The following is a 14,429-nucleotide window of genomic DNA, read 5'->3' as shown; positions in this document are numbered from 1 at the left end:
AAATTTTTCTTTGGCTTCCTTTATTGTTTGTTCATTGTTTAGATTGAATAACATATGCGATAGGCTACAACCCTGTCTGTCTCCCCCTTAACGAGTGCTTCACTTTCATGCATGTCGACTCTCATTCCCCACGTCTGGTATCTGTACATGTTGTAAATAGTCATTCACTCCCTGAATTTTATCCCAGTTACGTTCAGAATTTCGAAGAGAGTATTACAGTCATCACTGTCAAAAACTTTCTGCCCTTTGCTATAAACAAAGGTTAGCCTTTCCTTAACCTATGTTCTAAGATAAGTCGTAGGGGCCGTATTGTCTCTCGTGGTCCTACATTTCTCCAGAATACAAATTGGCCTTTACCGAGGCTGGCTTCTACCAGAGTTTCCATTCGTGTTAGTATTTTGCAGACATGATTTATTAAAGTGACTACCAAACTAGTCATATTAGCAAATACCTAAATTTATCTGGTCGATGAACAATATTTGTTCGTAAAAAAATCATTTCTGCCTACCTTAACAATTAATTTTAATCTGATATCAAACAGTACGAAAACAGTAGCATTTAGTTTTCCTGTACGTGACTAAAGCGGAGAATAAGAAAATCGGGGAATGTCGTGTTATTGAAAGAGTGTCCTTTCTCATCTTATCGGTGGATCTGGACGGGTGTCCGGCCGCAGGGGAGAGCGCCGCGCCATGCTGGCAAGGCGAGGTCCACGTCCGCGTCCGCCGTCGCTTCCAATATCTTAGGAGGCTTTCCCGCGCCCAGCACCCCCGGGAGGCACGCCGAGATGGGAATGACAGAGCGAGCGGCCCACACCAGCTAAAGCCGCGTCTGATTTCTGCTCACATTTCCAAAGCCCTTCTCCAGTATGCGTACCTTTTCAGACATCCCAGAGTAGATCTAGGCTTCCGATGGATCGTGTTTGGTTACATTACGACGGATATAATAACACGGACACGTTCACCCGACTGACACGCAACATTCGACGACGTCCTTCTCAGCTTTAAAGACTCTGACGAGTATTTTGTTCAATATTTTCTACATATATCGTAATAAACTACAAAAAATGCAAGAGGTAAACTTGACACATATTTAGTCCGTTTTCCCTCATTTGCTACTGATGCTTCAGATGAAAAAGCAAATTCGCAGTTAAGTACTGCAAACCTCTGAAGTTTTATATGTTGAAAAAACATCGAGATATTGTGTCATAAAATCATAATATCATCAAGCTAATTTTTGTTGTTGTATGGCCTGCAGCTATAGTATTTAAATTATTTGTGTGAAAGAAGCATATCGTCATCAAAACTCCGCATTTCCACAACATGAAATATCCGTAAATGACCCCGAGTTCCGAGGAAATGAAGGATACACCCATCAGTTTTTTTTTGACTGTGCTAATCATCTAGACCTTGTGTTTTGCTATAAATCACTGTTATTTCACTAGTAATTCGTAGTGACAATCACCTACCAATCTACTCTGACTATCCTACGGAGCAGTTCGTCACATCAACCGAGGTCTGTCGCATTCCGACGAGCTTTCGACATTTCATTTAACTAACCGAAACTTCAGTTCGCAATGTGTACTGACTTCGCCGTCCAATATGACGACTGTGCTGTGGGTAGATCTGCATTTAAAAGCTTTGCTGTGTAGGTAGTAAGTCAGTAGAAGACCTTACAGGGGAAGTCACCAGGCGGTGCTGTTACCGACTTTCTGCCTTTCTTATAACGTCATGGAAGGTAGCCAGTCAGAAACCAGTTAGCTGGCAGCTGCGAGAGGTAGGTTCTGCCCTGGTGTTCGAATTAAAGCTCTGAACCTTTCCGCGTAAGCTAACACTATTGGCAATACCGTACAAGCAGCCAACAGATATCGGTTGCTCTTAGGAGCCTAAGAGCCGGGTTCCACACGCTGCATAGTCCACGACAGTGATCTGCCTATGTCAGTGTCAGGTTACGGCACAAAACTGACGAGAAAATTATTCCAGTATTCAAAAATGCACAAAGCTTTTCCAGGGTACTCTTCCAATAGTGCACAGAGAAAATTATGTTAGTTAAATCAGAAACTCAGGAAATCTGCAAAACGTCTTTGTGGTGTCACCGCCAGACACCACACTTGCTAGGTGGTAGCCTTTAAATCGGCCGCGGTCCGGTAGTATACGTCGGACCCGCGTGTCGCCACTGTCAGTGATTGCAGACCGAGCGCCGCCACACGGCAGGTCTAGAGAGACTTACTAGCACTCGCCCCAGTTGTACAGCCGACGTTCATAAAAATGGTTCACTGACAAATACGCTCTCATTTGCCGAGACAATAGTTAGCATAGCCTTCAGCTACGTCATTTGCTACGACCTAGCAAGGCGCCATAGCATTTGATAATTAATATTGTGAAGCATGTACAGTAACGAGAGAGGTTCTACAATTGTGGATTAAAAATAAGTTTTATATCAACTACGTACTTTATTTGCTACTATTAATTCCCTTAACTGTTCCAGACGTCACGCCAGTCAGCGTGTAATTAAACGCGTGCATTTCGGCTTCCTGTCATTGTGACTTGGCTGTCTTGCCAAGTCACAACAGTCTTCTTCGTACACTGTCCGACGCTCGTGTGCGCCTCATACAGTGAGTTCTCTGACTGGATCTGACGCCTGTAGATTTCTTAGACCAGTGTCTCAAAAGAATCCTATAAAGTGCACATTTTCCTACTGTAAAAGACATCCGTAGACGTGTAATAAAATATATTCACTGACAATTTCCAGTTAGATTGTAAACATTTCAGTAAATTTTTTTTTTAATTCGTGGTAAGGTCATCATCGGTCCCTAAGCTGATACACTACTTAATCTAACTTAAACTAACTTATGCTAAGGACAACACACACACACCCATACCCTAGGGAGGACTACTCGAACCTCCTAAAGGTTATGTACCACCATTAAACTAACTGCTGACACACATGTTGTAAGACGCAGGAGCTGCTCCCGGCAATGGGTACCGCGGAAGCCGGCCCTCTGACGTCTTCCCAAGGCCGCTCTAGCTCGTCTAAAACCGGTGAGACTCTCCCCATGTCCGAGGAACCGGCCGCTGTGTATGCTGCAATCGGAGCCTCTCTCCTAAATATCGGTTCCCGTCTAATGACACGCACACGGCGTGCAGAATATCGCGCTGAAAGAGTTCAGCTGCAGTTTGTGACTGGGAACGACAGTAAGATGTGAGAGGTTGGCTGAGAGTTGTTGGGCGCCAGGGTTAATGAACAGCGAGTACAAGAGAGAGACGCAGCGATACTGCAGGAGGCTCGGCCGGCCGCGGGCCGCGGAGACCGCGCCAAGGCGTTTTGTCGATCGTTCTGCATAGAAACAAGTATGGCGTGCTAACCAGCACTAAACTTGATAATTAACTTCCATCCGCCGCGGCTGGCCCTCCCGTCTCCCCTTCAGCAAACATATCTCTCGCAGTCAGAGTCAACACCATTTCCTCCAGGTGTATTCTTGCTTGCCGACACCGTCTACTAACCTCCACAAATTTTAAATGTTCTTGCACGTGCTGCGAAAGTTCTCGGCATTTGACCTCATACTCATTACCGAAGCCGAAATTCCAATATTCGAGCATCGAAAATGCTGTGTAACGGTAAAGTTATCTGCTCATTGTTTTACTGATATCAGGGTACATCGGGCTGCACAGCTACTGAATGTGTCTTACGTATCGTTGCAGCGTGAATAAATCAATTTAGGTAGTCAGAGACACGTAGCTTTTCTTAAGGGTGATATTTTGGTGTAATATTTTACATGAATTAACATTCATAATTGTTATGTTAATTTGAAACCTAACTGCTACAACACAAGTGTATTTTGTTCTTATCTTCTATAAATATTGGTAAACTCGGAACGAGCTTTTATGTGCGTAAAGAATAACATTGGAGTGCAATGTAATGACTTACTTTTTATCTGTAATTCTTTCTCGAAGGCTCATTGAAGTTAAACATCGAAATTTGAAATACAGCGCGTTATCGCAACAGAAATAACATTATTGTAGGCATGTGGATGTGTTTCTTATTATTATTACTGTTATTCTTTCCTGACCAATGGCCCTGCACCAGTGGTAACACCGGTTCCTTTCTGATCACCGAAGTTAAGTGCTGTCGGGCTTAGCTAGCACTTGGATGGGTGACCGGGTGCCGTCGAGCGCTGCTGGCCAGCAGGGTGTACTCAGCTGTCGTCAGGCCCATTGAAGAGCTACTTGACTAAGAAGTGGCGGACCCGGTCACAAAAACTGACAGTGGGAGGGTGAGTGGTGTGCCGACCACACGCCCCCTCCCGCCCCCCCTCTCTCCATATCCACATCCAGTGATGCCTACGGGCTTGAGGATGACGAGGCAGTCGGTTGGTGGAATCAAATCACAATGGACCCTTTACAACAGTGAATTACAATTTCTTATTTCCAATGCTGTGTTTTTTTTTTTTTCGCTTCCTTCTCTGATGTAGACGTCAGGGGTTGGCGAAACTGCAGTACTTGTGGTCTTGAAGGCGTGCATAGCACCGCCGGCCGGCCGGAGTGGCCGAGCGGCTTTAGGAGCTTCAGTCTGGAACCGCGCTACCGCTACGGTCGCAGGTTCGAATCCTGCCTCGGCTTGGATGTGTGTGATGTTCTTAGGTTAGTTAGGTTTAAGTAGTTCTAAGTTCTATGGGACTGGTGACCTCAGATGTTAAGCCCCGTAGTGCTCAGAGCCATTTGAACTATTTTTTATTTTATTTATTTATTTATTTGCATTGCACCATCCTTGGTATGACTGCAGCAGTGTGGAGGGTAGATATCAGGTCGTTCGCTGACTACCAGTAAGAACAACAACATTTACATATAATCTTTTATTCCATACCATAATACATCAGTCGTTGTGATACTGGGCGGTGGTCGAGACTCTCACGGCGCAGGCCGGAGTCGGATGGTACTGTAGCGGCTTTCGTGTCCAGCGGGCTGCATCGCCCTGGGTAACAGGCGACGGCCGGGCAAAAGCGGCGTGGTCAGCGCTCTAGCGGCGCGGCGCTTACTCAGACTCCGAAACGGGGCAGGCAGCCACACCGCCTGGTACGACTCAGCACAGTATGGGACGCACCGGAGCGTGCAGGATCAAATTGTGGACTCCAGCATGGACAGAGAGTAGGCTCACAGCGGTGACGTGTGCTCTCAAAGACGATAACGGACTGAAACAGGGTTTGCCCACACAGGCGATGAAGGCTGGGTAGCTAGGTGGCTCAGGCACGAACCGTGGATCCGCAGTGTAGTCGACCAGCACTGGATGGGAGTTAGCCAACAGGTGGCCCACCGGTTGGAAGGCAGCAATTCAGCAGTATTCGGACATAGCACGAACAACAGACCACGAGATAGTGCAGACGGCGTCTGGCGGTAGTAGCTTGGTGACTCTGTTCCAGTCGTAGACTGGCGTAACACTCCCCTCGAACCGACCTTCAGGTAGTGGCTGATACTGCCTCTCTAAAATGGTTAATATTTATACGAACTCCGTCTGTCATTGTTTCCGAAACGGTCTCTCATAAGTGATAACAGAGCCGAGCTGCCGTGTCGGTGCAGCAATTTCGCCTTTCAGGAGTGGTTTTTGTGGCGTCAGTATAATGCACGTACATCGTCTTATACGGAAAACTTATCACGAATTTGTCCTGTGATTTTTGTGTCAGTCTGCTATGGCGTCTCGTGTTAAGGTGGTCGTGGCGTTCCTCTTCTGGGAGAGGCAGAGCTAAGGTGCAACTCTGTTTTGGAAATCTTCAGAAACATTCATTTCCTCTACGTTTCGTACAGTTTCATTAATTCACTTATTTATGTTCTTTTTGTTGTTCCATTGTCGGGACCGAGCGAGGTGGCGCAGTGGTTAAACACTGGACTCGCATTCGGGAGGACGACGGTTCAATCCCGCGTCCGGCCGTCCTGATTTAGGTTTTCCGTGATTTCCCTAAATCGCTCCAGGCAAATGCCGGGATGGTTCCTTTCAAAGGGCACGGCCGACTTCCTTCCCCGTCCTTCCCCAATCCGATGACACCGATGACCTCGCTGTCTGGTCTCCTTCCCCAAAACAATCCAATCCTTTGTCGGGATTGTTTTTTAGTAACATTGCTTGCCCCCATTCTTCTAATAATACCAAACAAAGTGGTAGCCCCGTCGGTGTGGCCGAGCGGTTCTAGGCGCTTCTGTCTGGAACCGCGCGACCGCTACGGTCGCAGGTTCGAATCCTGCCTCCGGCATGGATGTGTGTAATGTCCTTAGGTTAGTTAGGTTTAAGTGGTTCTAAGTTCTAGGGGACTGATGACCTCAGATGTTAAGTCCCATAGTGCTCAGAGCCGCTTGAACCATTTGAGCTATTTTTTGAAACTGGTAGGTTTTTCTTTCTGAACTGTTTCTGAAAGTTTGTGAAGATTCCTATGAAGTTCTTTATTGCGTATTAGGATATATATCGAATTTGAAACTGGTTTTGGTCCCAGAAATTTCAAAGTATTTAATGTATGTTTAATTTCTCCTGTTTTAAATAAAGCAATCATACAGCTGCGTTGATTATTTGAAGTTTTATCAGAATAACGTAAGACTTGAGTTTTGTGTTTAGGAAGACTGATCTTTATGTTAGATGTCCTTGGATAGTTGGTAAGGATTCTTAATATTTGAGGCTCAAACGTGATACGCTCCCTTTTTTAATGGATTAATTTAAGTAATTTCTCCAACTCATTTGAATTTTTGATCATGGATGAACCTTTCAAAACCTGCTTATAGCTATGTGATAGCATCGAAAATGTTAGTCCCGTACTTCGTTTCGGATAAGTATATTTCTAGACCTGTTTCCTCAGAAATATGTGAGAGAAGATTTATTTGAAACGCTGTTGAGTGTATTTATTATTATTGTTGTTGCTGTTGTGGTTACTCTGTCCTGCCACCTTCCAGAAGCCGGATCAGCCACCTTTTGCAGCGAGGAGCGTTCTTAGCCGTGCAGGGAGAGGCAGTGATATTCTGACAGGGATGTGGAGCCAACCTGACTGCAGAGCCGTGATCAGCTGTACTAAGTTTGTCGCTTCGGGATCCATGACCCGAAGAGCCAGATCGCGGTGGTACTACACATTCACGATCACGTTTAAATCCGGTGAGTTTGATGACGAGGAGAGTGTGGTAAACGTATCCTGTTGCACTTCGAACAACACACTCGCACTGTGAGCTGTGTGACATGTTGCGTGGTCCACCTGGTAGATGCCACCGTGCCGAGGAAAAACAACCTGGATGTAGTCGTGGTCATGGTCCCCAAGGATGTATGAATACTTGTGCTGATCCATAGTGTCTTCCAGAATGACGAAATCAGCCAGGGAAAGCTCTCTGTCCCGGACGCTTCCGACCATTGTTGCAGGGTGTTTGCTTTAAGACGTGTCACGCCATACACGCCAACAGCAATCTGTCTTGTGGAGCATAAAACGTCATTCATCTGAGAAGGTAACCTTTCGCCACTCAGTGGCGGTCCAGTTGCCATAATGGCGTGCAAATTCCAGCCTTCGTCACCGATGAAGAGCAGTGAGCATGGGTGCACGAACCGAGGACCGGCTGAGGAGGCCCATACACAGCAACACTCGCTGAACTGTCGTCCAGGAGACACTGTTTGAGCCCTTTGGATCATCTGGGACATCAGCTGCTCTACAGTTGCATGTCCATTGATCTGTAAACATCTCCGCAACCGTCTTCACTCCTGTTGTCTATGGCCCGTGCTGGACCGCAGGAGCCTCGGCGCCAGTTTTGGGTAGCGCCATTTTGCCAAACACGGCATACTTTAACCACGGCGACATACGAACAGTTTAAAACTTAGCTGTTTCGGAAATGCTTCCTCGCTTATCCCGAAAGGCAATGATCTTGCCCTTTTGGACATCAGATAGGTTGCTCCGTGTCTACATGCGACGACTACGGCAGGTTTTCAGTGTCCACCACCGACGCACTTTATATACCCTCCATTGCTAGTGCCGTGTGTGAGTGGTTATTACAAGTGGATGTGGAACATAAACGGTGGTCACATTTATATGGGTGGACCGTGCATTGTTGTTAACTTTTTAGTGACTTCTCACAGTGATATGTGGTAGCTCACATTATCCACTGCACAGTACAGAATTAATCACCCCTAGAAACAAACATGTAACTTATCTCTAACTGATGCCTAAACAGTCAAACATCTCTCGAAGTGTACACAATAATTAGAAATGTCAACTGTGCAAAAAGTTATCTCAATACGTCGGGGCCATTTGACGCAATATTCGTTACACTTTGCACGTCACAGTAGAAAGGGATGCTTTGAGTCGAGGTGAGTACAGACGGAGTATTAGCTGACGCAAGGTGCAATGGATATGGAACAGTACCACACTGAAGGAACCATTTTGGTTTTCTAAAGTAATTTTTTGAAACCAGGGACAGCCTAAAACAGAACAGCTGAACATCTCTCCTCCAGAATGAAAAATTGTTTCTTAAATCTGTGCCACCTAGCGCGGTAGCATAACGGTCTGTACGAGTGACATTACAGTGGTATGACATTGTGTACAAATTTAGTATTATTATATCCTTGTTTCACGTTTTCACTACTTTATGCTGCTCAGGCGTTGGTCACTGAATCAATTCAGTTGCTGAAGTTAACGACCAATGAGACAGGTGCACTTCTTAAAAATGTTCAAATGTGTGTGAAATCTTATGGGACTTAATTGCTAAGGTCATCAGTCCCTAAGCTTGCACACTACTTAACCTAAATTATCTCAAGGACAAACACACACACCCATGCCCGAGGGAGGAGTCGAACCTCCAACGGAACCAGCCACACAGTCCATGACTGCAGCGCCCTAGACAGCTCGGCTAATCCCGCGCGGTTGTGCACTTCTTAAAAACACTCCACTGTATGCAGAAGTAGTGGGGTACAAACCTCTGTCCACATATATATAGTTTTTCCACACAGTATAGAGTTTTTCCACGATTCCCTGAGGCCACTAAAGGTGAATGTCTTATTAGTTTCTTCAACACGAAGGAGACAGACTTCTTCTCCTTATATTTCTTTAGCTACACTACTGATCCGCTTCAAATAACGTCGATAATAACGTTAGGTCCGACCTCAATGAAAGTAGCAAAATCTCGGTTTAGGCAGGACAACAGCAGCAATAGACAACGTCTTAGGAAAGCGAATCTCGGTAAGAATCAGTCCAGGTGTGAGAGGTTCGTAAAAAGTGGTAATTTTGACTTTCTTTAAATATATTATGGATGTCGTGTTGCGAGCATGGAACGGCTTTCTTCCTGGGCTACCATTACTCTCTCGTGCTAATTTAACATCAGTTTTATTTATCAGAAAAGTTTATAGCATTATTTCAATTTGAGATTGCACACGATGTATTATATCGGACAGTATACGCTGTCCACACTAAAGAGCCGCTTGTCAAAGAGGGAGCGACTGCACCCGTAACAGCTTTACCTCTATGCTGTTCTAGAAACTTTGTGTGTCTTATAAACATGTTGTCCGTTGCCACTTATTTGTCAGTGCCTAAGCTTTGGTAAATAACAGTTTTGCACAAGCTGTTTTAGGTACGTGGTTGGCATTGGATGGGGACCGATACGAGTAAGGCAGGCCCTAGTCGTCAGACTCTGGTAACTGGTTCGTCGATTTAGAGGATCAAGACGAGTTAGATTCTACATTGAAGATTGGTGCACCATTTAGCAATAAGAGGGGGTGTGTCTTTAGTGTTGTGTCCCAGCTACAAACTACCAAATGAAAAGTCCGAATCAATGACACCTTATAAGATTTATTCCGGAAACAACGTGAAACGTAACTCAGCGTAATCACTCGTGTCCAGGTCTGTAGCCAAAGTCGACTCCCTCTTCCGGGCCACGACACCGCTTCTTAATCACGTGAGGCCACATCCTGATTGGCTCTGTCGACTGCAACGGTATGACTGCTGCATCTCTTGTGACGACCCCCTGCGCTGCTGCCACAGGAGCGTAGGCACACGGTGCTCGAGAGGGCGGTGGCTGCGTCTTACGTGCTGTGTGAACGCACGCCACAACACGTACTACCTATTAGCACATTTAGCAATATGAAGAGGTGTGTCAACAGTACACATGTGTACTGCTGTGTACAAACTCAAACTGAAACCTTATAAGGTAATGATAGTGCTTCAAGCTACCAGTGCTGAGACGTGTGCTCAACGTCAAAAATGGTTCAAATGGCTCTGAGCACTATGGGACTCAACATCTTAGGTCACAAGTCACCTAGAACTTAGAACTACTTAAACCGAACTAACCTAAGGACATCACACACACCCATGCCCGAGGCAGGATTCGAACCTGCGACCGTAGCAGTCCCGCGGTTCCGGACTGCAGCGCCAGAACCGCTAGACCACCGCGGTCGGCGCTCAACGTCATGATAGGATATTTTTATAATAAAAAGCATGTCTTAATACTGGCATAAACACGTTGAATGTGTGTGTGGTCTTCTATTTTTCTGCATGACGTAACAGTATGTGTTTCCCTTAGTTGTCGTTTCACTGAAGATGCGTCACACCATATTGTTGACATACCCATCGGAAGTTATGTTTGGTGAAACAAGATCCATCCAAAATTAGTGCTGCAGTTACTGTGCAGAGCACTTACGTTTTCACATCATACACAGACTGCTGATGTGAGTGATGAGGATTTTCAGAAATCCAACTTGAATTGTTCTGCATGTTGTCTTACGACAATAAATGCCGCCACTCTTCTTCAGAAAAAAGCAGATGCTACTGCCACACCAGTCTGTAGTGCTAAAAGTCGCAACACAACGATCTTCATTGAATTACTTCGAAGGAGACCCCCTAATCACCCAGAATGGCTAAAGCCCATACGCCACCTGCCAAAGTCAAAAGAACGGGCAGCAACAACGCGACGATTGATGCGTGCCTTCCAGCGAAACAAAGCGCTTGGCTCCCATAGATCACCCTGTGTATCCACGTTCCTAACAATTGCTGAGGATGTCTGATACTTCCCTCTTGTCTGTGGCACAAGCCTGTGATTGTGTTATTGGCCTGTTTGTAGGTAGGTTGGTTCCTTCTTCGACGCGGCGTTAAGAAGGAGAGAGTGGTGGACCCATCTACCTGGCCGCTTTTTTCCCCGGAAAATATTAAAGAGTCTTATTTTATAGCAGGCTAAGTGGACCTGTGGCTGTGCTGGAGGAATCGGAACGAGTAAAAATCCTCGTCCTTATCTGGGACTCAACCCGGGACCTCAAGGGCCGGAGTCTAGTTCTCTGCCCGCTAGGACACCTCTGTCATGTGTCTCATACTTAGACGCGTAAAAACGTAATCAAATGATTTCAATCGCGAAGTTTATTCAGAAAGTCAGAACCTTACTGCGTATGAGAAAAGTATTGCACGTACTTATTGATTTTCTTATTTTAAATGGACTTGGCCACTACGATTAGGTCCATACTTCTCGCTGCACAGCTCCCAGAATGTGACATTCAGCAAAATGGCACAGTGGCTGGCACACTCCAGTCGAGGAACGGGGTCCAGATTCTCGTTCAGCCTTCCTGATTTATTTTCCTTCGTTTCGTTAAGTTGAGTACGGCATGTACCTCGAGTCGGGTGATGACCTAAGACCATCCTTTACCAGTCTAAGTATTGCCTGTCATAATGAAAAGACCATCCTTTACCAGTCTAAGTATTGCCTGTCATAATGAACTTGTTGTCGATCCAACATTAAGACCCAAAGTACCTTTCAGCCTACTAAAACAAAGTGCTTATTTGAGTGTAGTGTTACATTATGATATCTAAGACCGGATCTCAACATAGATATCTGACTGTAACAAATAAGAGAACCAAGTAAATCTTAATGGGGGATTCGGTCGAATTAGATTTCTTTTTTTTATGCAAGTAATTCCTGAGGACGAAGTGACGACAACTTGGCTGAGGAGTTGCCCCAGGGGGAAAAAATATAGATCCAGAAACATGTCACAGAGGGTAAGACAAGATTTGCTTTCGAGAGCAGAGGTTCAACCCCTTCATGTTACCTCAGCTGAGATTGTCTGCGGATTAGTTGGGTCGTTCAAGGCTAGTAACAGAGTGGTTGTAGACACGACAGATTTCATTCCTCATAATTTTCGTATTCACCTTATTTCTATCGCTAATGAACGCGCTGTCGATAAAATGTTATGCCCTTACATTTCCTCCTTAATTGCTGACATATTTTAATCACTACATATGATTACCACGCAGAAAAAGCTTTTCACTGGATAATGTCTATGTACAGCGATAGAAATTCGTTTGCAATAGGTTCCTGTAAGCTTACAGAGATATGATTTGGAAAACAATTCTTCATATAGCTTGCAAAGATCAACACAATATTTTGTAGAAATACAGGTTTAATAACGTCAGCGTGTACCAGAGAAAGAATTAAGTACACAGGTATCAGACTTTTGCAAAAAGGTAAGTAAAATATTTGTAGTATTCATGGAATTATGATACCGAAATAAATACAAGAGATGTAAGAGGAACCAGTCGCGGCGCTGTGCAGGAGTCAACACTAGCGGCGGACGTCGAGAAGGAAAATTGCAGATACGGACTGAGAGAAACTGTTTAGTTTGTGTCTATATACGTCTGCAAAGAGAAATTCATGTCATCACGTGATGTGATCACTGTTTCCTATAGCTATGTCTGTACGTCGTTGGTCACAGGTTCCAGAGAAAATGACCATCATGAAAAGTAGCCATATGTTATCTGCTCCTACAATGTGTGAGATATGTTTTTGCAATCAGCTGCAGTTTCTATGCTTCATATTAAAAGGCAAATGTCAACATGAACCTATGACACTAATTATCAGTAAATACAAAAAAAAGAATAAAGAGGTTTTGTAATACATGCGATCTGAAAGTCGAAATTGTGGTAATCCTATCGTCGCACGAATTTGATTACATCATAGGTTAAAACTAAAAACTGTAAAAACTAGTAAGAGCATAAATCCTGCTGTTATGGTTGTCATGTAAACATCTCATGTCTGGAACATTTGTGACAAGTTCAAACTCTGCACCAGCTGTGGCGCTACCTTCCTTCAGCCGACTGCTGTGAATTCTAAACATTGACTGATTGACTGACGGTAAGCTTCACTAGTCACTAGTTCCTCTCAATGTGCCAGATGCACTTAATTTGTCACAAGTCTTCAGCACAGTCTGGTATCCGATTTCCTTTTAGACCATGTGTAACCTTTTGAATGGCTCTGAGCACTATGGGACTTAACATCTGTGGTCATCAGTCCCCCAGAACTTAGAACTACTTAAACCTAACTAACCTAAGGACATCACACACATCCATGCCCGAGGCAGGATTCGAACCTGCGACCGTAGCAGTCGCGCGGTTCCGGACTGTGCGCCTAGAACCGCTAGACCACCGCGGCCGGCTAACCTTTTGAATGTTGGGCTCCGTAAGGTTCCCTTTCTGTGCAGCGACCTTGGAATATAAAATTATAAAAAGTGTAGCAAAATGTTGCTATATTCTTTATAATTTCATATGCTACCTGTTATATGCACCACACAAGAAAATAATGTAACATGTTTCCTTTTCGAGGCGAAAGGATAGCTATCAGGCAAAAATATTTATGTTGGTTTAGAAACTGAAAAGTTGATATTAATGGGATATGTAGGGCAATGGAAAGTTAGTGAAAGTATAATCGTTGAAATATTAAACGATTTGAGAGTTTTCCAATCTTAGAAGGACAGACGTATTGCCCTTGGAGGGATGCAGAAAAGGTGGTAAAGCCATAACTGTGACAGAAATAGTCAACTGCGGCTTTCGGGTCAGTTATAGTGTAACGTTTGGTAGGAGGTTAATTTCTTCTTTATGCAGTTAGACACAAAAGAACGGGCATTCATAAACAATGAGTAGAAATGTCCTACAGAGCTTGTGATAAACTAAAGAAATTACCCGAAGGGAGAATTCGAAAGTGCCTGAAACTCAAAAATTACATTCAATAAGCAGTTTTGATCCACGGCTGTGACACGTGGGGTTTCAATGAGAAAAACATTTAAAAAAGGAGGCTTGTTCAATGAGCGATGAAGAGGTGCATGTTAAAAAATCGAAAGGGTACAAGAAAAGAAATAAAACTACACTCCTGGAAATTGAAATAAGAACACCGTGAATTCATTGTCCCAGGAAGGGGAAACTTTATTGACACATTCCTGGGGTCAGATACATCACATGATCACACTGACAGAACCACAGGCACATAGACACAGGCAACAGAGCATGCACAATGTCGGCACTAGTACAGTGTATATCCACCTTTCGCAGCAATGCAGGCTGCTATTCTCCCATAGAGACGATCGTAGAGATGCTGGATGTAGTCCTGTGGAACGGCTTGCCATGCCATTTCCACCTGGCGCCTCAGTTGGACCAGCATTCGTGCTGGACGTGCAGACCG

Source organism: Schistocerca piceifrons, chromosome X (genome assembly GCF_021461385.2).
Source record: "Schistocerca piceifrons isolate TAMUIC-IGC-003096 chromosome X, iqSchPice1.1, whole genome shotgun sequence".
Classification (NCBI taxonomy): Eukaryota; Metazoa; Arthropoda; class Insecta; order Orthoptera; family Acrididae; genus Schistocerca; species Schistocerca piceifrons.
Note: the sequence above shows the minus strand (reverse complement) of the source record.